General features: G+C 39.8%; 1 protein-coding gene across 2 annotated transcripts in view; it reads right to left on the bottom strand.

The window, feature by feature from the left end:
* The window catches only part of PTPRO (protein tyrosine phosphatase receptor type O), a 131,271-nt gene extending 105,160 nt beyond the window's left edge, over positions 1–26,111 (bottom strand). For both annotated transcript variants that reach the window (XM_040563116.1, XM_040563128.1), the window contains exons 1-2: positions 25,538–26,111; positions 24,748–24,910 (exon numbers count right to left, since the gene is read on the bottom strand). The gene's annotated coding sequence lies outside the window, so the exon portion shown is untranslated. The remainder of the gene's footprint in view (positions 1–24,747; positions 24,911–25,537) is intronic.
* Positions 26,112–26,781: the final 670 nt, after the last annotated feature.

The following is a 26,781-nucleotide window of genomic DNA, read 5'->3' as shown; positions in this document are numbered from 1 at the left end:
TGCTAATTGAGCCAATAAAGCATGATTGACCATTATCAGTTCAATACCATCTGTCATTCAAATTGACAAGATTTGCTAAAGATGGAAGGAAATGAGACAGGTATATTTCTCCTGAGAAAATCCCTGATTTGGTCGCTTTTCTACTGCTCATGCTGCCTATGTATTTCTTTACTTAGTAGCATCCCTTCATTCATAACAGCCTATTTTAGTAGCTGATCATCAGATATATTTCTGGATTCCTTTTTTTTTTTTTTTTTTTTTTTTTTTTTTTAAGGCAAGAAAGCATCAATATGGTTATTCTGACCTTTCATGTAACCCAGGCCAAAGAGCATCAAGCCAATTTCACTTAAGTCGAGCTTAAAAAATCTGTTTCAGCAATAATAAACATTTACATTGATTCCCAGTCTTGGTATCACCATCAACCTATCTTTGCCTTATAATAAAGAAAAAACTGTATACAAGAGGTAAGTATTACTGAAGTAAAGTCTTACAAGTGAGGAAGAAGCCATTGCTTCCTTAACTTGCTACAGAGATTAATTACCCATAACATACATATATTTTTTTCATATTAAATTCAGCATCAAATCCTCTGATCTAACAGAACAAAAATATGGAGATCAATGGACCCATGTTGGTTCTTCTAGACTATAAGCAAATTGACTCCTTCCCATCCTATGGATAAACTAACTAGACCAAGCTTCTTTAATCTCCCACTGTGTGGTATGTTTCCCCAGTTTCACATTGATTTCATGCCATTTTACGTAGCCTTTTCCAAATCTATGGCAGCTTTTTGAAGAGATATAAAAAACACAGCTTGGAAACAGCCTGCAGAGTCATAAGACCAGGCAGTTGGATGTCATTATAGGATCCAGCAGAAGCTGGGTTTTGTTAGCCCAGAGCTAAAATTATTGGTGAAATAACATTTGTCTGTAGCAAAGGAACCCTATAACCTTTAATGAAGATCTCCAACAGAAATGAACATAAAATCACCCAGAGACAGCAGAAAGAGATATAGAAAGAACTAGAGCTATTAAGAAAGTTTGTTTTGTATAATATTATCTTTTTAACACATTTTTCTGAAGGGTGAAAATCTATCCCTGTAGAAATTCACAATAAGTAAAGACCAGTTTGTTTAAACCAGCTCTTATTGAGTGGAAGTTGCCTCTTTCTATACTGCCTTTGGTGGTGAATCCTTATTCTTTTATACAAATGTTAAACATAAATGTTTCTTACTCATAGGACAGATTCAAGGTTGCTTTGAAATTGAATTGAAATCTTTGAAGAATTTGATCTCCTTCTGTTCTGTCTCAGACAGCACTAATGTCCACATAAAACAAGCCTATGAAAGCTCCTGGGATGAACTTTCGTGGGGAAAATCAGCAGCCATTTAGGGGAAAGTAGGAGTTTTGCATCCAGGTACGAGTAGCAATGGGGTCATCATAATACATAGCCAGCATGTGGCACAAGCCTGGGGCAGCCCAATGTCTCTTGCCACTCTCTCCCCCCAGGTACAGGTCTGCAGTCACATTGCCGCAAGCACTGCTGCATCAGTGGTCTCAACCCAGGCAGGCAAGCAGGTGTCACATTTTCAGCCTTTCTCCAGGCTCCACGCATTTAACATGATGCCAGATCCCAGTGACCCGCCCATCCCAGGCAGAGGGCATTCACCACTGCACCACACAGCAGCTGCAGCTCTTGCCGTCAATGCCATTGTATTTCCGGCACTGAACCACCAGCAGCAGCAGGGGACAGTGGCACACAGGGGGCTCAGGTCCTCAAAGCTGCTTTTGGGGCAAGCTCTGAGCAGCTTTATTCAGATTGCAGAACACCATGCAATCAGATGTACGTTTGCAGTGAGATTTCAAACAGGATTTAAACACTGTAGCATCAGAGTTGTGGTAACTAATGCTCTGGTTACACTGTGGTAGCAACAAGAAAGCAAAGTGAAAACCAAGAGGAGCTGGTAACAGTTCATTACCACAAGTGTTTGAAATTCTGTACTTCTTCACTCCCTAAATCCTTTGAACTAAATCTGCTGATGGACAATGGCAAGGTGTTTTGGCTCTAGACACATCACAATGTCAGCTACAGTTATAGAAATGTGCTAAAAGCTAAGCTTTGAGAGAAAAATTTTCAAAACTCTCAGGATCAGGAAACATTTGAGAACATGACTAGAGAAGAATCAATGCAATGCCTGCTACCTGTGTGTGCAGACCCTGAAATGACAGATCTCATGGCAATATTTATTCTAGGACCTATTGATATGGAGGAATTTCATCAGCATCACATTGTTCCCTCCTGTCTAATGACAACAGGACTGTCAAGGTGCAATAGGAAGCATTATGTTATGCTGCACTTAAGTTTTTGAATAGTTTTCAGATAATTATGCCTGATACTGTAAACAGCATCTCCACAAACCTGACAACGGCAGTTTTATCAGCAATGATTCCTCCATTTATAAGACGTAAGGTCTACAGTGATAACTGCAGATATAATCTTAGTTATTCTGCTGTAAGCATTTTGCTATATTAAGGATCCGATTTCCAGTTGCCTTGCTTTTGGGCAATGTTATATCCGAGCATGTGCAAATTGGATTCAAAATAAGAGACAATGCTGACTGGTATACAAAGGACTTAAGTTAGAGGAGCCATGGAATTACTACATAACTGCTTTTTAACCAGGGAAGCACAACTCGCAATAGATCATTAGTGCCAGTTACAAAAATCACTAAGGTTTTGAGGGTTTTTAGGAGGGGTATGGAAAGAAGAACATTAAAGAAACTGAGGTGTTTCCAGTGACAGAGCAAATCTGCTTGCCCCAAGACCTCAGAAATAATTTTACAAATCATTTTACCCTGGCAGGAGAAGCCAGATTAACAATGTAGGATGTGAAGCATAAGCAGAATTTCCTTATTCCTGGTGCCACCTTCTCAGCAGGCAGTTCAGGGATCCTTGCTCTGGGGTAATGCTCACTGCCCTTTCCCTCAGCCATGACTGCAGCAGCAGACTCACAATTTGGACCTTCAGTAAAAAGTGGAGTTCATTTGCAGTCACTGTTACTCTTGTTTTGCTAAGGAAAAGTGCTGCTCTGTCATTAGGTGGAAATTACTCTCCCTGAGAGAGGTTCATGTATCCACAGCAGATTATTATATTCACCTCTTCATGATGTGTTTGGCTACATAGAAGATAATTTAATTTTACGCTTGTATTTATATCATGAAAACTTTTCACATATTTTTACGTTGCAGCACACTGTTCATCATTATTTTCTTTGAGTCTATAAACAATATCTTTGTCTTTTAGCTTTCTGGAGCAGCTTGATGGATACTGCCAAGCAAGCATCCCACTAGTCCATTATTTTCTCAGTAACTGAGTGTGTATTGCATATGGAAAGAAATTTCTTTCTAAGGCACTGTATTAGCATTTACTTTTCTCTTTGTATTCATGAAGGAAAAAAAAATAAAATCTTTAACAGCTTTTCCAATATAGATGCAGAATGTTGGCATCACCATTTTTTTCCCTCATATTGGAAACGAAAACTTTATCCTACACACATGCTTGAGAAATATAATTTCTTCCCATTCAGCCATGCATGGTGTCTTTGAAGACTAACCCTCTGTTTCACCTTTACACCTAAAAACACATCTGTATGATCAAAGAGAATGAATAATACAAGCTGCAATCTCCAAGGTCTAATACCCTCAACTTATCACCACTTTTGCATCTAATTTAGATGCAGACACTCACAGATCATTTCTGTATGCACACGGAAAGCCTGAGGAAGTGCAGAGGACATTTCTCCCTCCTCCCCTTCCGGCTGAGAGATGAAGCACATGCTGTCTTGGCTGGGGAGGCCCCAGTGCCTGGCATCCTGCTGATGACACTGGAACAACTACCTGGAGCACCCCTTTGCCACCAGCCGGGCTCCTTTAACAGTGTTTAACCTCCTGAATTTATAAATCTCTAAATGAAAACTTCAAGAGGTGGCTTCAGGTCAGTGATCACAGTGGTAAGGAAACCAAATCCAGAGCTGCTAACCTTTCCACATGTCCTGATAAACCACACCACTCTGCTCTGCAAGAAAACATATATACAGTTCTGCTTATACACGCCATGAATTTCTCCATCAAACCAATCTCTAGCTTGACTGTCTGAGCAATTTAACAACTTGGGAGATGGGCTATGCACAGGCTGAGCAGGGGGGACACAAGCTGATGGCGAGGGGCAGCAGCTCTGGCTGCACCAGGAGGTGAAGTCATTGGACCACTGCCACACCGCCCCACTGCTGGCATCCACCCAGGGCCAGCAAAGGAATCCTGTCAATGGGAACCTCCAAATTAATCTTCACAGTAAATGACCATTGGTGTTGACACAGATGGCCTATCCCCTCAGCTGTGCCAGAAACTCCACATGGACAAGAGCACTCCACATATAAATAGTCTCAGGTGGAAAGAGCTCCTGACATGTTCCTGACTCTCAGAAGAGATGGGAATAGAAAGGAGGAGAAGGGAAAAAGGAATTGTCCCTGTGGCAGTGGGAGCAGGGCTGGCCATTTACAGGCAAAGTGAGGGGTTGCTGTTCTGCAGGAGCTGGGGATGTGACACAGAGAAAGAAATCAGACAGCATATACCAAATGATAAAGGGAAGGTCCAATACAAACTTCAGCTTGAATAGATTGCCTGCCAAAAACAAAAGGCCACAAGAGTGAAGAGTGCTGCTGGTATCTAACAGAATCTGTCTCTGTAACGCTGGTGGGCTAATGCCTACAGCAGAGGGACACTATGAAAAGGTGGCACAGCCACCAGGCAAGGGATACCCAATTTTGCTTCTACAGCTCGAGGTACTAATGCAATTGCTACTAGTGCTCCAGCCTGGCTCTGCAGAAATGGCCACTGCACAGCAGACAACCCCAGATGCAGATAATCATTGATGGTTTTGTAAGACTCCTTCACATGCTGCCATTTTGCTGTGGCATTAGCAGCAGTTTAAGCATTAGTAGAACAGAACTGCACAGACACGAACACACTACTTTAATCTCTTTCAGAAATTCAACTCTCCAGCTCTTTCTCTGTTCCTCACTCCTCCTCTTCCTTTCAGGAGTAAGTGAGCATTATGTTAAGTTTGGCTTTGAACACATGAAAACATTGGTTTGTAATAACCCTCCTAATTTGCTTTCCTTGGCAAGCACCTTGCGCCAGCCGTCCCTGGTTCTGTTGTTAGGGGATGAGGACGAAGTTAAGAAAACACACACACGCACTCAAAGTCTCCAGTAATTATATGCACAGTACCTGCTTTTTAACTTGCTGCAGTGTAATTACCTTTTTGTCAGCTCAACTTCATTCCACACAGAACAGCTGAAATCCCTAATTACCAACTGCAGCAGCTAAAGTCTCCAATTTGCTCCCCAGAAAGCAGTATCATTAACCCAACTCATTATGTGCCATTTGTTGGGTAAGGGCTATGGAAATTTCACCTGCATTCACCGGTTTCTTTCAACAGAAGAGTAAACACCACGGTCCAGGTAAAAGAATGAACTGGAAGAAATCCACTCCCCAGAGGCAAAAGCAAATAACCTGACTGGGGCACCAATCTCTCCAATGTCATGCTACAAGTGAAAGACTTGCTGCTGGAGCTCAGGGTTTGGCCCTAAACAATGAGAAGTGCTTTTTTATTTATCAACAAGGCTCAGAGTTTGGAATACTGCACCTATTAGATGGGAACCCAAAGGGCTGGTCCCATCTGGGGCATAATTTGGGCCTTGGCCCGAATTGCAGCACAAGGCAAGGCAGTTCAAGAACGACTCCGATGAGGAGCCAGCATGCCTGGAGCAGGGGTTGACTCTATGGAGCAGACAGCCTGCTGGTGGCTGGAAAGCTGCAACTCTTCATAACTAGCCAGGTGCCCAGAGCAAAATCCCAGGCAGATTTCAACGGATGCATTCATATTCTGTCTAACAAACATCGTCTGCAAATTGCTGAGGAAAGAAAATACAGGCAATATAAGCTAAGTGCTAAAGCAACTCTGCTAAAAGCAAAGGCTTAAAACTAGCTCACTGCTATCTGCCAGAAGCTATGCTTCTTTGTGTTTCTCTGTGCTCATCTTCTCTATTTACATTCCTAAGAAAAGGACAGTTTTCAGTATGTATTTCCATAGGGTTGAGAGATGGGTACAAATAATGTGTCGTTAGCAATTACTTTGCTGTAGCTAATGTCAAACTTTTTATTAAAAGAAATTGAGTTGATGTCTCACTGAAGTAAGGGGTGAATTACAGAGGGACAAATATCCTACAGTATTTCCTAGGGGTGTATACTTTTTTTTTTTTTTTAAACTAAGCATGTGTTTTAAATGTTACTGTAGCTATTTCATGTTTCAGCAAAGATCTGAAGTTTCTGAAAAAGGAGTTTGGAAAAATCATATTTTAGCTAATGTGAGAAAATATTTTGCAGAAAGCAAATTCTGAACCAGAAATATCTGAACCAGAAAAATGATTAAAAGCTGTATAGAGTAGCTATATGGGTAGGAACTCCTAACAGGTAAGTAAAAGGGCTTCACTGATTAAAAATTAAGCATTAAAACATGAATTCCCATGGACTAGCAACATCAACCCTACACTGTGCAGTTAGCTATATTAAAATCCACATGTACTATGTGAAAAGGTGAGTCATAGGTCTATGTGTTTCAGACAGTAGGGAATAAATCATTGTATCGGCCAGGGACTAGGTTCATGTTCATCAGTGTTTACAGTCTTGCTTTGTGCTGTTAAATAGCAGGCACGTTTCACAGGTCCCTACTGGGATGCAGATGCATATGCTGACCATTCAAAGTCCTGAATTTAATTTGCAAAAGTTCTCAGCAAACTCAAAGCTTTTGTGATTCAATCCTTCTTTACCAGGATTTCTAACATAACACCAGCCTGTTATACATGTACAAAAGGAGATCCTAATAAATTATTTTTATATGAACATACATGCTTTTTCTCTTTCCAGAAACTAAATGGTGAGACAAACGGAATGACAAAATTTTAGCAACTTCTGAGCAGATTTAATTAAGGAAACTCCATTTTATTACAGACAGTCTGTCTTATTTAATCTCCCAATCACAGTTTTCCTTCTCACTGCATTTTTGTGCAATTAAAAAAAAGACAAACTGGAACTCCAATTAAATGCCTTTGGAAATGTCAGCCACCCTTTCTGACACCTGTTAAAAAATGCATGAACTGACACTTGCAAACTAATTTCAGTGCTTCTGTAGAAACCCTGGCTGCCTTGCTTTCTTAGGGTGCTGCATTTAATGCCTCAGTAAAGCAGAGAACATGTTGGTCACGCTCACACCCTTTGTGCCACAGTACTGTGAGGCAGGGGGGAGAAAAGGGGGTTCCAAAAGCATATGCTAAGACAAGAAAGAACTGAGGGCTTTAGGTTTTCAGTGGCTGCTTGGAGAGAGACAGGATGGGCTCCTGACATTTCAGGGACCCCATTTGTTATTCATTTGCTTTGATCTACCCCAGGCAGACATTTCCCAGGAACCATGATCCAAGCCTTTCACAGTCCTCAGACCCAAAGAAGCCCTCTTAGTCTTCCTACCCACCACGTGGCATCTTCTCTGTAACTGCACTGTCCTGCTGTGAATAGGAACTTTAAGTCACATCTAGTGGGAAAGATGATGAGCTGTCTCTCTGATGAGTTGGTTACTGGATGTACCTGAGGTTTAAGGGTAAGATAGACTTGAAATAAAGCCAGACAGACCTGGACATACCCCTAATATTCTTCTCTGAGGAAACATTTAGTTAGCAGACTCCACAAGCTTATAGTAGGATTTCTGAAGTTGAGCTGGGTGGTTGCTCCAGGGACATATTATTCAGGCACTTGGAGAAGGGCAGAGGTGGGATATGAGGAGGCCTTTTCTTTTGTGGCATAAGTTACAATTATACCAGTGATGGTGAGAAACAAAGAGACCATGCTGTGGACAGCAGACACAGCATTAGCACATCACGCTCAGAGTGGTTATTTCCAACTGGACACTTCTTCAACCTCACAAGTCCCACAAAAAAATGAAAACATGGGCACAGAATGGCATGGGGGTGTAGGCAGGTGGAAAACAAGTGGGGAATATTGTGGGAGGGCGAAAGGAGGCCGCTTTCCTAGCACAGCTCTACAAGCACCAAAGGAGAAACTGAAACTACCACCTTATACAAAAGTTTGCTGATTTAATAATTCACTCTTTCTGCAGATCTTTTCCCTGAAGCCCATTTCCTACTTTTCACCCATCTCTGCTAGTGGAGGATTGTGCAGCTGCTTTCACCTCTGTAAAGAGAGTGGGAGCATTAATCAGTCATCGGTAAGAAATCAGACTTGCTACAAAGCAAATACTGTGTCTGTACTAACCACTCACAAGCCAGGTCCTACACCTGCTTATTAAGCCAGCACTGACACTGCTAAGAGGCATAATCATATCTTCCTTTCTACAAGGTTATTTTTCTTCTGTGCTCTTTTTCTTCCCTTGTGCTCCTTCCACTCTTACTGATCCTAGTGGACATTTTCACAAGCATCACACAAAGAATTATTTCCTTAGTTTTTAATCCACAAGTGTTAGGAAGTGCTTTCTAAGCACTGTTTGGCAGCATTTAAAGATTATTGCATCTTGTGGGAGTACCAATTACAATCTGTTTTGATTTCTAAATATGTTCTTTATTTTTTGCCAGTCTGACTCAAACATATCATAGAATCACAGAAGGGTTTGGGTTGGAAGAGACCTTAAAGACCATCAAGTTCCAACTCCCCTGCCATAGGCAGGGGTGCCACCCACTAGATCAGGTTGCTCAGTGCCCCATCCAGCCCGGCCTTGAACATCTCCAGGGATGTGGCAGCCACAGCTTCTCTGGGCAACCAGTGCCAGTGCCTCACCACCCTCTGAGTGAAGCATTTTCTCCTAATAATGAATCTAAATCTCCCCTCTTTCATTTTGAAACCATTCCTCCTTGTCCTATCACTATCTGCCCATCTGAAATGTCACTCTCCATCTCTCCTGAGCCCCCTTTATGTTCTGAAAGGTTGCAATGAGATCTCCCTGGAAGCTTCTCTTCTCCAGGCTGAACATCCCCAGCTCTCTCAGCCTTTCTTTATAGAGGAGGCGCTCCAGCCCCTTGATCATCTTCGCGGCCCTTCATAAGGAGATCTCAGACATGAATAGAAGTTATGGGACATTGTTTTTTCATCTTGCAGAAAGGAATTGGGATTACTTTTTCCCTGTTCTTCACTGAGATGAAGCAGAACTTGTAGTTTTCCATGGAAGACAAGAAACACAGGATGGGAGGTGAGCAGGGAAAGGAGGAAAAGTCAGATTAAAAGAAAGGAAAAGAGATAGGAAGGTAAGACATTCATACCTGACAAGTTCTTGTTCTGCTCCACTTTAACTGCAGTTGAACTTGGTATTTTGGAGTAGTTTCCATATGTTTCATCTGCTGGAGACATTACTTTCTGTGCACTTTCTGAGTGGTGGGAAATCAGTGTTCCTGTCCCTCTGCTCACAGCATCCCTGGCAAGTAGTTTGATCCCCAGGCTACAAAATCATTCATTCTAACTTTGGAGCAATTAATATTGTGTACACAGATTGTGGCAGCTCCGACCTGAAAGGCTAGAGAAAGCCATCCTGAAATTATTAGTTATTTAGGGTGTTTCTCTTTAAAGTGGCAGCCTGCTGAAACAGGCAGAGGACCTGAGGGTTGCACATCCCAGCGGAATGCTTGGATCTTTAAAATGCTGCCCTCTTCCAGAATCAGTCTGTCTTTAAAACTACACACTTCTTTTGGCACCCAGTCAAGTTTTCTAGTGAAAGTCTCCTTGAAATTGATACATGCCTCTGTAGAGTTCTGATGAAGGTACAAAAAGCTAGCTGAAGAAAAGATTTTTAAAATAAAGCTAAATTTGAGGCATGTCCACACACAGCTGTCTGTGTAGGAAGGAAGATGAAGCATTCTATCAAGTCTTTGACTCTTAAAAAAATAAAATAAGTAAAATAAAAATAAAATAATAAAATAAAGGAAAATAAAGGAAAAAAAAACGACATTCACATACTGGTTCTCTGTATTCCTTGCTTTTGGTTTTGTTTTGCTATCCTCTCTTGTTCTCAGATTTTATGGTAATAGATATTCATGTTGGTGACATACACTGTTCTCCCACTGCATCCAATAGTTAAACTATGGTGCACATCTGTTTAACACTGTCAGCACCTATCACTGCATCACTCTGTCTTCAACCACCTGCAGCTGTAATACTGCTGATCAAGCAGCCTGACTTTGTTTGCCTAGGTAGGTCTCTGAGGCAGAACAAACCTCTGTATGTGTGTTTGAACAACAGTTAGCACATATTCACCCATTTAAGTACCTAAACTGCATGCATGTAAGAATCATCCAAAATCTGAAACCACAGAAGGATTACATATGATTTTTTTTAATTATTTAAAACATTTTTTCTGCTGCAGGCATAGCCTTATAAGGTCCAACCCCAGCTAGTTCTGACCTGTGCTACACGCAAGTCCAAAGCAGAAGTAATTTCAGAGTACAGAAGTAAAACTTTATCAAAACAAAAGCCTGCACAACTTTTGACATACTGCATTAACAATCCATACTATTTAAAAAAAATCAAAATAGCTCATAGCCCTTAACTGTAAGCCTTCAGCCTGTGGTATTGGGTAAGATTGCTTAAAAGGGTATTTTCAAACCTTTGGAATTGTCAATTTATTCTGCAAACCTTTATGCTAATGTATAGGACATATCAACATAGCAACCATGCTAGCTGAACTTCTGGATATGAGGGTCACCCCACAGGTCTCTGATAACTGAATTTCTGCCAATTCTGGAACATATTGGGTCAGAGGAAGCAGCATCGACACTATGACTCCTTGTTTGAGCTTAGTGACCTTCACACAAGACAAGCCTAGAGCAACAGATGTGTGGTCCACAGAGCAATTCCTAGAGGCAACCCTATTTGCAAAGGAACAGATCACTTGCCAGCAAAAACTGCAATTACAAAAGCTCGCTTATTAAAAAAAAGTTTGTTGGAACCTGTACATGTTTAAAGGGGGCTTTACCTCACCCTGATAAACTCCTTGTAGTTGTCATGGTGCACATTTTTTCATGTAAGTATTCAGCATACAGATCCAATATGGTATATAAATACTTTTGCACATAAGACAACCACAACAAAGTAATGAACGACTGATGGGTAGTAAACAAGCACCTAAGAGCAGACTTATTTTGTGCTATTTTGTTATTGAGGCAAATATGACTATTATTGAAGATGACAAAATAGCATACATTTGCTTCCATAAGATCCTTCCTGGGGTCATTATTCACGACAATGATTAACATTAATTTTCTTTCATGTACAGAAGACAGTTGTGGCTAATATATTATCAAAGTTCATTGCTTCAAGAAAGAACATTTTCTGATTGACACTGGACACCCTGTACTACAGCCCTGCCATAGAAAATTAGTATCTAGCATCTTTGTGAAACACCTCTCTAGATGTGGTGGTGTCATCTTGTTTGATGATTATTGCTATTATAATGTAACCGCAACCAGGATTCCAATGCACTCGATGTTGTACAAAGTAGTCCTTTCCATAAAGGAGTTTGATAGCTTTAGGTATTTTACTATAAACAATATGACTGAGATTACTGAAAGAAACCTAGGGCTGAGAAGAATAGTTAAAGAACATCTTCAAAGTTGCGTTTCTGATATTTAACCAAATATTCATTATTTCCACAAGTTGCTATGCCCTGCCATGAGTGGAGAGTTGGACCCAATGACATCCAGAGATCCCTTCAAGTTCAAATTATTCTAAGGTGCTGTAAGAGTAATGGTATAGAGAAACTAGAAAATAAAATTATATCGCAACATTTTTGGTCTCAGGGATTGTTTTTGAACAGCATGCCTAACTATAATGACAGGATATGGCCATATGCTTAGTGTAGCAACACTAAGCAACACTACTACCTACTAACAGGACTACTACTGCAGTCTTACGGCGCTCTGGTGAAATATAAATAAAGCACAACAAATGGAAGAAAAGCAGCTCTTTACAAATGTTCAAAAATAAAAATCATGTAGACAGAGTGACAACAGAGCTAGCAAAACAAATACAGCCAACAACAGCCTGCAACTTCATGAATACAGCGAATGCTCTCCACCCCAACTGCCATTTTGCAGCAATTATCTTTATTATGTGGAATTTCAGCATCAGTCTGGATGATCCCAAACGTCTTGGTGCGAGGGCCGCATGGATGGGTCATTGCAGAGGCACTCTGACCCGCCTCATCTGACCTCCTGCCCAGCACAGGCCACAGGTTTCACGCAACGCATTTTTGGATCCAGCCCAACAACAGGCAAATCAGCTGGGAGGTATCACTCGGAGCAGCAGCTGGCCCTTCTCAGGGGGGAGGACAGGTTACACTGTGCAGGATCAGCCCTTTTGAAGGAGGAAACCACAAGGCACATTTAATTTCAGCAAGAGGAAGCTCAACACAGCTTTGCCATGTAAAATACCAGCACAATTAAATCATGTGGAGGAGAGGTAATTACTCATAGCTAGGTCACCAAGGAGGATGGCCTACATGCTTACAAGGAATGCAGGGCAAGAGAGATGTCTTCATAAGTAGCCTGGCAAAAATGCACTGAAATTTCAGAGACACAAACCTAGATCCACTTGGATTTGCAGCTTTCCTCCAGCAACAAATGCAACCTAGATGCAGAGGGGACTACTCTCCCTCCAGCCTCTGTGGTAGCTTTATTATACCTACACCAGCACTTATCCTGCATGTTCAGTCTCATTAGCTTCAGTAGGACTCTTCTTACCGCAAGATCAAAGGAGGCTTTTCCTGGAGGGTTTATGCCATTGATAATTTGGGTAGCTGCAGTAAACTTAATCTATCCGTGCTACACTATAAAGATTTGAAGCAGTTGAAGATTAAAGTGATTTGCCTAAGACAACAGATGCAATTTGATGAAACTGAACGCAGGTTTCCACAAAGCCCAGGCTTAAAAAGAAGTCTCTTCACACATTAAAAGCCTCCAAATGCACATTTTGAGAATTAGGATTTTGCTATCACTATATAGAATATTTAAAGGAGGAAGATTTAGAAACAGGCTTATGCTTGTCTTTCTACCACTTTTCTTTCTTTTACCCTTTTTTTCTTTCCTAGCATATCTCAATTTTGACTATGAAAGTCACAATCAAATAGGTCATGCAAGTCTTTTGCATACGTATCTTATCAGCAGACAACAGCTCTGTGAGAGTGCTTCTCCAACACACTCAGACCTGCTAAAAATACTGATTAAACACTTGCTCATTTTTACAGTTAATTCAGCATATGCTGCTCCAAGAACGGGCTAATGTGGCTGTCATCTTTCACTGCCATCCAGCTCTGGCTGCAATCAGGGTGCACAGGCCCCTTTGTAAAACTGCAAGTGAGCAGGCAGAAGGCATATAGGGTGGAATCAGGATGGGCACAAAGCACCAATAACAAGGGCCTTCTGAAAGCACTTTTAGTTGTTCAATTTCTTCAAAACACTGAAGAAATAGGTATAGGTGTGACAACGAACATCTCTTTGGCTTTGATAATGACATTATGCACAGCTAGCCTGTTCTTTGGCTTGTTAAATTCAAAGTTTCCTGTGGGTGAGAAATGAACATTACTTTGTCCCTGTTGTCAGGGCTTTTTGCCATGTTAATCTGATTATCTATGACAGTTACTGTCAGTTTGTTAGCAGAGATCCAATTATTCTGCTTGGCTTTTAAGTTCTCACATATTTCTGGCTATGGGCCTGATTCTGAGGTCGTCTTTGTCCTCATGCCTTCAGTGAAAATTCTGATGTAAAAAAAATGGGATTGGAACTGATACATGAGAATTTTATACCAAGTACTTAAAAATGTACGCATTTTTCATCTCTAGTGAGCATAAACAAAAAACTGCAAAACTGGCAGCTGAAGGAAAAAAAGAAGAAAAAAAGGTCCAAGCACTTGAACTGCCTACACTGCTGTAATTGGAATTTACAGTGCTGGGGAAGAAGGGAGATTTTTCCCCCATTCATTAAACTCATTTTTTAGACCTTGGCTTTCCTTCTGTGTCAAAAAGAAGAGAAATACAGTATAGCTCTGTAAGTAAATATAACACATTTTAACCATAGAATAAAGATAGAATCAGATGGATCAATTTCCGAGACATTTGACATTGGAGACAGCATATTCATTCCGTTATTTTCTCTCTCTTACACAAAAGCTTTTCTCAGGTACGGATTTGCGTGGGATACACCAGTATGACTAGAAAGTGGCAAGCACATAGTAAGCTGCAGACATGAACAGAAGAGTAATAGATATCCACATCATTATAATGTGTTCAGTGCCTAATCCTTGTGTGTCACTAGCTTTAAAATCATCTCCGTTTGAAAATCAAAAATTAATTTGCCCAAAGTCAGTTGTCACTTCTTAATGTCTTTGTCAGTAAAACCACTAATACACGGGCTTCACAAATTCTTGGTGGCAAACCTTTCTCATTCTAGTCTGTTCTAAATGTATTTTTTTCTATAATCTCTGTAAATAGAGCCTGTCTGTGCAAGAGATTTTTGCTGAAAAGGATCACCCACCATTTACTACAATGGTGCAGTTTCACTGGCAATACTACCAGCAGGACCTTGGCACAACAGTCTCCTGTAGGTACTCACTGTAATACTTTAAAGCTCAATGAAATAACTACAAAGGTAAAGGTGCTAGGAGATGGTCTTTTTTGCCTGTGCTCCATGTCTCCATCATTGCTATTAATCAATATTAGTGGTACTTGCAATAGTCAGCATCTCCCCGTCTTACCCTCAAAAAAAAAAAAAAAAAGTTATTTGCCAGACTTGCAGGTTTCTACATCAACACAAAAGTTCATGGAAGAAGTCATGATGCCCTGGTGCTCACAAACTTTAGAGCTAAACTCATGCTGATTTCTTCCTAAACAGGGTTTCATCAACAAATGAATGCAGTTATTCCATCCTGGCAAGCCTCCCCTCCATCGTTGCTTGTCTCTTTCATTCACAGAAACCCGGCAGTGTGACATGGCCCAGGGAGGGTATGATTCCTTATAGAAGGAATTCCTATTAATGCATTGTTCTGGTCTATAACAAATTATTGCAAGTAAGGGCTTTACAGTCAGCATTTTGGGGAGCAAAGACTGTCCTTTCTCATTTAGTTTTTCATTTTTTTGGAAGGTGGTGGGTTAACTGTCCTTTGGTGCTGTGTATAGCATCATCAACCACAATAAGCATGATACCAATGCCTTTTATTTACGTTCCCTGCAAAAACTGCCTCCCACTGACAAGATCAGGAAATGAAGGTAGCAGCCACCAGAATTAATTCAAAAGTACATTTCTTAAACTTTCTAAAGTTGGTATAAATTTCCATCATACCAGATGCCCTGCCCAGCAACAACACCAAATACCAAGCCAAATTTCATTACTAAATATTAGGTGCAACATTATATATTCTCAAGAACTCTGACATCTCACTCCATAGTAATTTGTTTGCAGAATTCCTTCCAAAATTGGCCTGATTATATTAGGTGTAACTTGGCAGAGACTCTTCAAAGTCAGCGGAGCACAGCCAGCCACCATCAGGCAATCTCACCAAGAGTTCCATTCCTGCACATCTTAAAAATGATGAATGAAAGAAGGCAATAATAAAATAAAATAACAAAAAAACAGCATTCCCTTCTATAGGGAATCTTAGAAGTCTTTTTCAATCTTTAAGTACAAACATAAAATATACGCTTGGATAACAGCAAGATCTTGGATGTTGCAGAGCAGAGATATTCTGTGTTACTGCTGCCCCTTCATCCTTAATGCCCCTCTCCTAGTCAATTATGCCTAAGAGAATTGTGTAAAAGTATATGTGCATTCGGTGCATGAAGAGGGGGAAAAGAGCATGAGGTAATAAAAAAAAAATCACATGGCTTCAAAGCTTAAGTCTATCACAGGCAAGAGCTAGAGAGAAATTCAATGAGCTCTCCCACCCTGCCTACTATGTTGTCAAACAATCCTGTGCTCTGTGGGCTTTTACACCATATCAGGCTGCACAGATGATGCTTGAGCCAGCCTGCTGACCTAGATGGGCCGATTACCTATATGAAGAGCCATGCAGGTGTACTAAGAAAATGTTTATCATACTAATTCAACTCACCCATGATACACAGGTTTCACACCAGAGCCCTGCAAGGTCCATCACGTTGCATGGATGAAATTCGTCTGTCTGTTACACCTATCCAATCCAATCCAATCCCATTGGAAATGATCAGATTTTGAGGAGTAGGTGGAAGCACAATCCAGCCCACACTCTTGAGTCTGGGAGTCAGGATTATAGAATTTATTAGGTAGCTGCTGGCAGGTCTCTAGAGGATTGTACCAACCAGAAGCTGCGTATATCTTGCTCATGGCATTGTCTGGGATTTTCTGAAACCCATTCTAGACCAAAAATAAAAGGCTTCAAAATTTTAGTGGGAAGAGAAAGCCAAAGACAGTACACAGGTCACGGACAAGCTCCACACCTCTCCTACAGAGAAGATGCTTCTGCTGATGCCTTAGCTTCCTTCCTATGGATAAGAGGTGGCTGTTCTGCTCTAGTAAAAACATCTGAAACTTTCATTGCTGAGTTAAAGCTTCAAACTGGAAGAATGTGATTTCATAGTTAAAGTGAGGAGTGGAAAGGAAAAAAAAAAAAAAAAAAAAAACTGTTTTATGTCAGCAGCCTTGAAGCTTGTGAAAGGAAGGAGAGTATTTCCACTTTCAAGAAAGCAGAGTTTGGCCCTCACAACTACCTTTCTTTTGAATCCAATTGCAAATAAAACTCCAAGGGACACGTGGCAGCCAACACCACCAACCACCCTGGTCTGCCACCCTTCCTAGCCATTCTGAGGGCACAACACATACTCAGGTATACACATAAAATGCTCCACTCTTCTTTAAGCCAGGGATGCTTGTGTTAGACCACAGAGTCAGGAACAGCCTACAGCTGGAACAAATTGAACATGGTGACAGTTCTTCTGCATTACCTCAGAGAGGCAAAAGCAGATTAATTCAGTCTTAACTTGTATAAAGGTCTTGAAGCGCCTTAGACTAAAGGTGCAAAACAGTCTGGGTGAATAACTATGTTGAATCCAGCTGGTAATTACCAATACAGTATGAAGACAATAAGTCAAAACAGTAAATTCAGAGAGAATGTGACTCTACCTGCAGCTTGATCTGTTATTAAATAAAGTAGTATATTAGATGAAGTGTTTATATAGATATATTACTGTGATAAGCCCTTAAGAAAGTACAGGAATCTGAAAGACAGAAGAAAAAACATTCTTTTCTTTATACAATTAGTATTTTCTTTATAGGCTACATTTTCTTTATTGGCACTTTCAGGCCAAAGGAAGGGACAAAAATCAGCAAGCCAGATGGAAACATGTTCATGTAAAATCTCCACCAAGTATTGGTGAATTTACATGCAGGTAAAGAATTCAAAATCCTGTAAATATTTAAATTTGTATCACTACATTTTAAAATTAAAGCTTGCTCCCTTGTATGCAGCCTTTCTTTGCAAGATGCATGTGCAGTACACAGCCAAGGCTCTGAAGATGCTTGGAGCTATTTCCATAGCAACACACAGTGTGGTGAGGTAATACACCTGAGATACTAATGACCTCAGCGTGGAGTCCGGATGCGCACAGATAAATGAAATGAGATGTCTGAAAATCTTCACATTTCAGTGGGTTTTTTAATGAGCAAGAGAATGAACCCATAACAAAGATTTCCAGATAAAATATTTTTTTTTTCTCTCTCTTTTTGCCACCCCCAGGGTGTATACCCTTGTTAAAAAAAAAAAAAAAGCTACATATGTATCTTCAGTAGCAGCAAAGCTGACACAAACAGATTGCTCACCTCCTTTTGTGCTTCTGCATGTACACAAATGCTCTTACGCATCCTGGCTGAATACAGTGAAGTCAGTAAAGAGCTCCCATTTACTTCACTGGGTTTTGGATTAGGACTAGCATGAAAATTCAGTTTCCCTTCTGAAGTACCTTCTTTGTACCCTTTCCCCTAAGAAATTCCCCAGTTATTTTTTGCCAGTGGGGACATGAGGTAAAACATTATCTTTAAGCCCATAACACCGATTTTTGAGGGCATAAAGGAGAGCAGACAACATTTATATTTAACATATTAAACATCCTGCTATTTGGAACTGGATAAATGCCTGCCAGACATGTCAGTGGCTCTGAATGCAGTCTTCCTGACTTGCCCCTGTCTGGTAGGGGAAGATCGGGAGTGACTGAGAGGAAGAGGAGGAAAAGAAAGGTTCCCTTTCACACAGACGAGGGGAGTCAAACCTCATATTCCAGACAAAAAACTCCTTCGAAAGGCAGTGCTTGTCCTCACTTGCTTCCCTATTCATGGGCCTCTTTGCCCATACCACGAGGGTGGCAACTGTGGCTCAGGCTCTGACATGGGATGGCTTTAGCTGTCTGCTTTGGGTGAGCACAAGAGCTCAACCCAGACCCCTCCTATCCTTGTGCTTCTGCATAAACAAATAAACATGTTAAACAAAACTGAACTCAAAAACAGTTTGGACCTGCACTTGAAAATTATGGTAGATATGGCCAGTCCCATGTAATGTAAAAAGAGTATGAAAACAAAAGATAGTGCCAAGGCTGGCCTATTTTCCAGCATATCTAAGAGTAGTTTTCTTTCAGCCCTTCCCTCTTTTAAGTCAAACCTCTTGCTAGTCTGCTGATTTCACTGAGATGTAATGATTGCCAATAAATGAGAAATGTTTCTCATGTGCACATCATCTTGTTATGACTCATAGTCAGCTATGTCAGCGATTCCTAAAGTTGTACCTACCTCCAGGGCTCTATACACGTCACTGCTGAAAGCCAGGATTTAACGAAGAACAAGTCATTTTAATGAAACACCCCAACAACACTGAGTGAGTGAGTGGGGTTGCAAGGAGCAGAGCAACAGTCTTTCTTAACAATTACTTCCTCCTTGCCTTTCTCATAGCCCAGGGTAGGCATATAACTGCTAATTTCTAGCTACCTGCTTACCTTTCGCTCGAAACTCTGCCAAGCTTTATTCTGTTTTTGTGCATGAGAAATCAGTCTGTGAAGCAGCAAAGTACTGGTAATACCAAGAAATAAGTCAGTCTATGGATAAACGCACATAGCAGAGAAGCAGAAAAAAGAATCACGTCATAAGTGGCTTGAAAATGAAGGTATGCAAAAAAAAAATCCTAATTCTAATCACACATCTAAGGAGCTGAGCATGGGGCTTACCCTGCCACAGACTCATTGCTCACTCTGCAGGGGAAGATCTTCTAATGAGAGAACTGGGTCAGTAGAGCAGGAGTCCAAGCTTGTCACTTTAGTGGTTTAAACACAAGTCAAGTTAATACATAAACACCAGGCTCTGACCCAAAGAATACCAATAGATGCCACACTGCCTTGGAGACAAATCACTGATAAAACCAATTTTGCAGTTCTGATTTTTGAGTCTTACTTTAACTGAATTTTCCCAGAGTTTGATACGATATAAATAAATAAATAAAATCAACAAAACAAACAACACAGTTTTCACTTGTGTCACAGAACCTAAGCTTTTCCTCATGAATATTTATAAGCTGTAAATTATAGCAATTTTCATTGTTCACACTTCATGCCCAAAAAAGCAAATGTCACATTCCTTTCACTTACCTGATATTGATGTTGATAGGACTACCTGGATTTGAAAGCAAACATGATTTGGCTTCAATTGGTATACGATTTCAGATAATACTATATTGACAGGGCTCAATATTATACTTTATGTCAGAAATATTCAGCATGAGTCTAGATAAGGAAAGCATAATATTACTTGGAATTGCACTTTACTGTAATTAAAAGTGCCCAGTAATATTTATGATCTCTTCTTCTTAGCAGTTATTGCAAGATTTAATGGAAATAAAAAAGCAAATTTTGAAAAATGATATTTTATTGCAATTATGTTCATATTCCTGGCCTTCACAAGAAGTTGAAGGCCATTTAGTGGACTGAAATAGAGGAAATGGGTGTAAGTCAACAGAATACCCAACTATGGTGTAAAGAGAATGTGAGTCTCTGGTCACTGAAGTATGAAAGTTAAGGTCATAGAGCATATGAACTAATGCATGGAAAAAGGCAAGTTTGCTTCTGAATGTTGGGTAATTCTAATCTACATCACAGGACTACGGGTTCAAGATATCTCTGTCACCAGTTTTTGTATTACTGCATGGAATATTTCATACGGAGCCATTTTACACCTATGTGCTACAACTTCTAAGGGAAATCAGAGTAGAGTCCCAGAAGACCACACTCTCGTCTCCTTGAGATTTCCAGTGCTTTTTTGTTACAGTAAAGTCAGAAATACACTGAAAGTATTTTCTGTCTTACGGCATTTGGTATTTTCATTTCTGGGATGCGAGATTTATGCAAATTCATATACAGTAACAGAGAACTTTGAAGCTTCTAATATGTCTTTTCACAGCTGAAGGGTTGATGGGAATTTAGCATTTTCATTCAGTGGTTTTCCCTTTCCTTTTCCAAAACATTACTCTCTCCCTCACAAAATTTTGTTTTGTGGAAATTACTATTAAAATGACAACCTTAAATAATAATACAGCCTTATTGTCACATCCCTGTTGGTACTGTCGGTTTAAGCCACAATTGCTCTTACGGTGCACTTCTGAGCACAGAGCACCTCACACAGTGCTGTTACCTGAGGGATGCTGCTTTTGGCCATTTGTGACAGCATGCTTCATATAAAATGAGATACTCGGGGAGGAAATTAGACAGCCAGCTCCAATTGAATTGCAATGAGATCTGAGGACTTATTTCCCATAAACTTTGAAAACTGTAGTGAGTATCATGGCCTGGCATGCAGATAAATGAGGAATGCTATTCTGACTGCTTCCTGCTACACAGTGCAGTCTAAATGTGTTGGTTTGCTGCAGTCTTACAGCTCTCTCCTCACCCTCGAAGCCTGAACCGTTCTGCCTTTTTGAAAAAATGGTTTTATTCTAAGCTGAAATGACAGACCTCTTCACAGTTAAAACTAGCTTTGGGCAATTGGTTACTGAATTAAGCCACTTTTTTTTTTAGCTGATTTCTGTTCTGTAAGGCATTTCTTTCTACTTCATCTAACTCTTCCTTTCAAGCAGCATTCAGATTTGTCTTTTTTTATTTATTTTTTTTAAATGTGTAATATTTGCAATACTGAGACAATCAGTGAAAACTCCATAGTTTCTGTTAGGTGAATATCCAGTTCACTCTCTGAATAGAAAGAACTGGAAAATTGGTAAAGGTGGAGTGGAGAAAGTACCTTTGCCATACTGTTTGGTCCTGACAGAGCCTTCTCTGAAGAGCACTTACTTGAGCTGTGGAAGATAGATGATCAAGTAGAACAGAATAGTACCAGACTACTTTGAAAGATGGACATTGCACATCCCTCTGTCTTAGAAATCATTTCCAAAAGGGTTTTAATCCTCCACCGTACAGCTGAAGTATCAGGGAAACATCACATCCTAGCTAACAACGGAAATGAGAAAGCTATTGACAAAGACAACATGCAGCATGCGGTTTCCATATGGATAGCCTTAGGCTATTATATAATCTACCATGTCATCATTCAAGAGTACAGATCAAACTCCACTCCTTTTCCATCCTTCTGCCTTGTGCTGCTTTCCAATTTCTGGTTCAGTCTTCTAAAGGATTTTTGGCTCTACATCATCCTTACATTTAATTCAGAACAGTCCCATTGTCTGGTAAAGGAGCTGCCAGACTCTTTGCTAAGCTGAACAGCAGACCAGAACTAACCAGCTTCCCTGCAATAAGTAGTGACCTCCAGAAATTAACCGGAAAGTGGAAGAGAAATCCCACAACTGAACTGAGTGATTCAGGTGGATAAAAAACAGAATCCATGCATCTTTTGCATCCTCTGTAATGAGGTGTTAGAAGTGAGAAAATGAGAAGCTAATGCTTCTGTCATCCAAAATCTGAAGACCGTTGTGTTTGGGTAGCAAGAAAGGTAATTTTGATATCAAGTGGGATGGCCAGTGAGCCTCCTTGCTTCACAAATGAAAACCAAAATGACAATTCCAGTTAAGAGCCAGTCTTATCTAACAAGATTTTTTTTAGATGAAGCCCAACTGATTGAAATGGAGACTGTTTAGAAGCTTTTAAACTCCATTTCTAAAAAAGAGCATTTTCAGATTACCGGGTACTATTAACATATTAAGTGTCTTACTACAGTCTATTAAGAAAAGCCCCAAATTTCCCAACATTTGTTAGAAGTGTGATCTTATTTCCAGTGCCTGGAGAAGCAGTAGGTAATTACAAAACAGAGAGAATAACTGGAGGAAGATAAGAAAAATCATTATGTCACATGACCTTAAATTAGACTGATTGCATATTAAAAAGCTACAGCATTACCTCTTGTGAAATCAATGGGAAAGCTCTCACCAACTTCACTTGGGAAAAGTTTTGTATAAAAGGTTTACTTAGTGAACACTTGGGTCATCCTACAGCATTTATAAAGGTTACAGCAGTTCTTAATGAGGAATCTAATTAAGATTTCTATGGTTTCTACATAATCACATCTAATTTACTGTACTATAATAGAAATGAAGTCAGTCACGATTGCTGTTTTCTCAAAACATTGAAGTCCCAGTGCAGGGGAAGGGACAAATATTTTGTATCTATTCATGCATTAGAAATTTGTTTTGAAATTTGGAAGATACACAAAATTTTGAGGGAAAGAGATAAAAAGGACAACAAAAGGTTAATTAGTACCCTTTTTGCAAATGTCTTAATGTCTTCCTCATCTCACTTTTTGGAGGAATTTTCTCACTAGCTACGATTTTGTCACTTACACTTTTATGGCTGAAACAGTTGTTTTCTTTTTTTTTTTGGTTTGGTTTGTTTCTTTTTGAGGACACTAGAAAGCAGAAGGGCCAAAATGAGAGCACTTCTTTCCCAACAGAATAGCAGGAGTAAGTAGAGGATCTTGCAATGGACACAGAGTACTTGATTCACCCCAGGAAAGTGCCCACCAGGGCAGACCTCCAGCATATGGAATTGGCGTTACTTTTAGCAGCATCTTCAGTGTGCATAAACACAAGGATTTTTCACACCCAGAAGTATGATTTTGACAGCTTTTTTATGCAGAAAATTTAGCTAGGAATAAAGAAAACGTCATATGTTAATTCCTCCAGGCAAGTGAAAATGAGCCAGCTGTAATTATAAGAGTTGATGTCCTTCCTTCTTTGCATTGACTCTTTAGCAAAATGTAGTTATTAGGTATGAAATGATGTACAAATTACTGAATGCAAAACTCATGTTTATCTTCCAGGTGTTCTCCAGATAACCCTGCAGTAATTTCCCCTCACAATCAGGTAAACAACAGGCTCTCTTGGGGGTGGAACTTATACACAACTTGTCATGTAAGTAGAGAATAATTAATTACACTCTTATTTACAGTTTGACTGATAAAAGCATTAAACAGCAAGTAACAAGAAGAATTCCAAGGTGCTGAAATGTTTACTCTCACCGCCTCAATATGTAAACACAAGTGAGATAAAAAGGATTTGGCACTGTATTACAGTGTGACACCTCACAGTGATGGGGCTGGGTTTTTGTAAAACCAGAGTCACAGATGCCTCTGTCCTGAAGCTGAAATAAAATTTTGCTGGTGCTCCATGAAGCAACAAAACGTTCTAAATGGAGCAATAGTCTTAAAAGCCATGAAACTCGATTATCTGCTCTGAGGTCCTATAGGGCCCCATACACTACTCAGCTTTTGATCTGAGATACATCTTTGATTCTCCTATATTTCCTTAAGTCAGCTATTTTTACTGTTCCCTCGCTCCACTTATATTTACAAACCTCAGCAGCTATATCAAGAGTAAATCAATAGATTTGGACACTAACTTGTCTTGCTAATTACAAAACCACAGATTTCTGCAAAGAAAGCAAGAAAGGGGAACCAGAACCAAAAAAAACAATGAAAAAAAAAAGACAAAGCAGTTACAATATTCATGCCATATGCACTTGCACCCTGTTTAATATTTCCTTCTGGTAGCACCAGGACACCTACCACAGGTCTCTTAACACCTCTCTGAATAGGTGCAGATATGGTCACAGTAATGCACTGTGCTCACCAGTGAAACATGTAAACTGTTCTTACTCTAAGTAAAAATGAGGGCCTAAAATTTCAAATTGCAGTCATAAAAGTAAGCTAAAAGGCAGAAGGGAAGAAAAAAAAAAGAGGAGGAGGCAGCCTTCATTTGACCCATGAAAAAGTAATTCCCTGGGATTAGCATATGTTATTGCCTTTGCACATTCTTTTCTGAATTAATTTCACTGCATCTGGATAATGATCTTAACTCACCAAGTGCAAATAAATCAATGCCAAAAAAGTTGCATTAATCAGAATAAATGGCTTTAAGAGATGGGAAAGCGGATGAACAGACACTTTTATAGGTCACTACTTAATCCAGCCCCAAGGTCACCAGAGAGCAAATGTCGTTGCCTTCTGGTGGCAGTAGATAAGCCTGCCTGGGACATGTGGGCATAAGGTTGGTCCTGAAAAACCAGGGGACTGGAGCATGAACAGCAGCCTCAGCAGAGGTGGAGGTTGGACTGGCAGAAGAAGCACTTCACTTACCCATCCCTGGGACAAGTCCAGTTTTCACCACCCTGGTAAGCAGCTACAGCTCTGTCTGCCCAGAGGTGCAACAATGGTGGAAGGTGGAAGCATAGGGCAGGAAGGAAACATGGCCTTTTCCATATAAATGATGTTCTGGAGTCAGTCACACAGTTCTTTATTTCTGATGTTAGGAAAGGGAAGAGCAACATAAGTGAGAAGGATTCCCACGCGCCAAATTACTATCAAGCCGAACTGAGTGATGGCCCTAAAAATTATAACCAACCACAAGGTATGTATGCAAGCTCCCTCCAATAAACCCAGTGATAAATGCTACTTATTCCTTTCTGTAAAGGAGTGCAAGATTGGCAGCTGAAATTGAAATATTCACATGGGTATTAGCTATTATTCATTTACTGCTGCTATTATTCAGTTCTGAAGAGAGAAAAAATATTCCTAGCCACTCAGTTTATTCAAGATTTTTTTTTTTTTTAATTCATATTACCATAGGATTCAGGCATTACTTTATGAAATTTAACAGCTTACGGGTCTTGACATATGTTTAATTATCAAGCAGTACTTGAGAGGTTTTTTTTTGTACCCACACTATTTTGTCTATATTTCTTACTGCATGTATATCAACACATACAGTAAGTACGGCTTGTAATAAAAGCAATGTGTTATTTTGATTTGAAAAAGGATTAAGAAGCCTAAACCAGTAATCTAGAAAATAAAATTGCCTGTGACAAAAGAGAAGAAAACCAGATCTGTCCCATTCCCCAAAACAAAGCAGCCAAAGAATTTTATCCACATATCTTATCCGCTGGCACAGTCTGTTGACCCACTTCCCTGCAACCAAGGCACAAGAAGCGGATTGCATCCAGGAGGATTTGTGAAAGCTACACCTCAAGCCTTGTTTCTTTCAAAGAGCTGTCAAGTCCATACCACATGGCATTTCACAGACTAATTTCAGCCTTTCAAAGGGTGTGTATCAATTTCTTTGAGTCTGAAATCTGTGGTTTATAAAACAATAGCAACATTAACAAAGTCAGAGAATAAGAAAAACATTATGCAGCTTGACATGAAGACAAATATTTTAGGAAAATCGATTACATTTAAAGAACATAACAAAAACACATGAACAAGAAAAACCTAATTTCTTCTGTATAAAGGAACTGCCACAACAGAACGTTAAATCATGAGAATCAAAAAAGTAAATGAACTCAATTAAAGTTACTAAATGGAAAGCAGCAGGGAATATGAAGTGAAACAATGCAGTTTCACTGTGAGCTGCATGAAGCACCTAAGTAAATACACAAATGAAAAAGAAAGCACTTTAAAGCTGATTTTTCTTCTGGAGTTCATATTTAAATTTACTAGCAATAAGGAGGATGCTTTATCAATACATTTTCATATGACATTAATTTTTAATGAGCAGATAAAGCACAGAAGGAACTGATGCTATTACTGTTTCTACTACAGCTTAACATGACATCTCTGTGCCAATTCTGAAGTGTTTTGTGGACAACACCAAGTAAAAAATGGTAGAGAAATCTAATCAACCAGTTACCAAAACAATTGACATTTTCTTGACTAGTTCTGTGCAGTTAAGTACAAGAAGATTCTATAGACAACAGTACAATGAACAATACCAACTATTTGTGAAACCTTTACGCTTTGTGGAGATCCAAACACTGGAATCTTATATATTAAATTACCTTGTAATTGCATGCCAAGTCTTATGCTTTTGTTTTGCAATACTGAGAATCGAATGCAGGCAATGCTTTACATAGTCAGAATTGAGTAATCACTTGACTTTATACGACCTCTAAAAATCAAGTTAGATTTAAAAAAAAAGTTCACATGTTAAGGTTTTAAATATTTTGAAGAGAATAGGGACATGAGGAGTGTGACAGCCCCCCTCTGTTTACTTCTAGACAAGTAATGTAAACACAGCTTGAATAGGTACATTATAACATATCCCAGACACAGGCTGTCAGTCTTTTTTTCTTCTTCACAAGAAAGCCTTGCTCTTGGATGCAAAGGATTAAAGGG

Source organism: Cygnus olor, chromosome 1 (genome assembly GCF_009769625.2).
Source record: "Cygnus olor isolate bCygOlo1 chromosome 1, bCygOlo1.pri.v2, whole genome shotgun sequence".
Classification (NCBI taxonomy): domain Eukaryota; kingdom Metazoa; phylum Chordata; class Aves; order Anseriformes; family Anatidae; genus Cygnus; species Cygnus olor.
The sequence above is the reverse complement of the archived record's forward strand: the minus strand, read 5'-3'. Positions and strand labels throughout refer to the sequence as shown.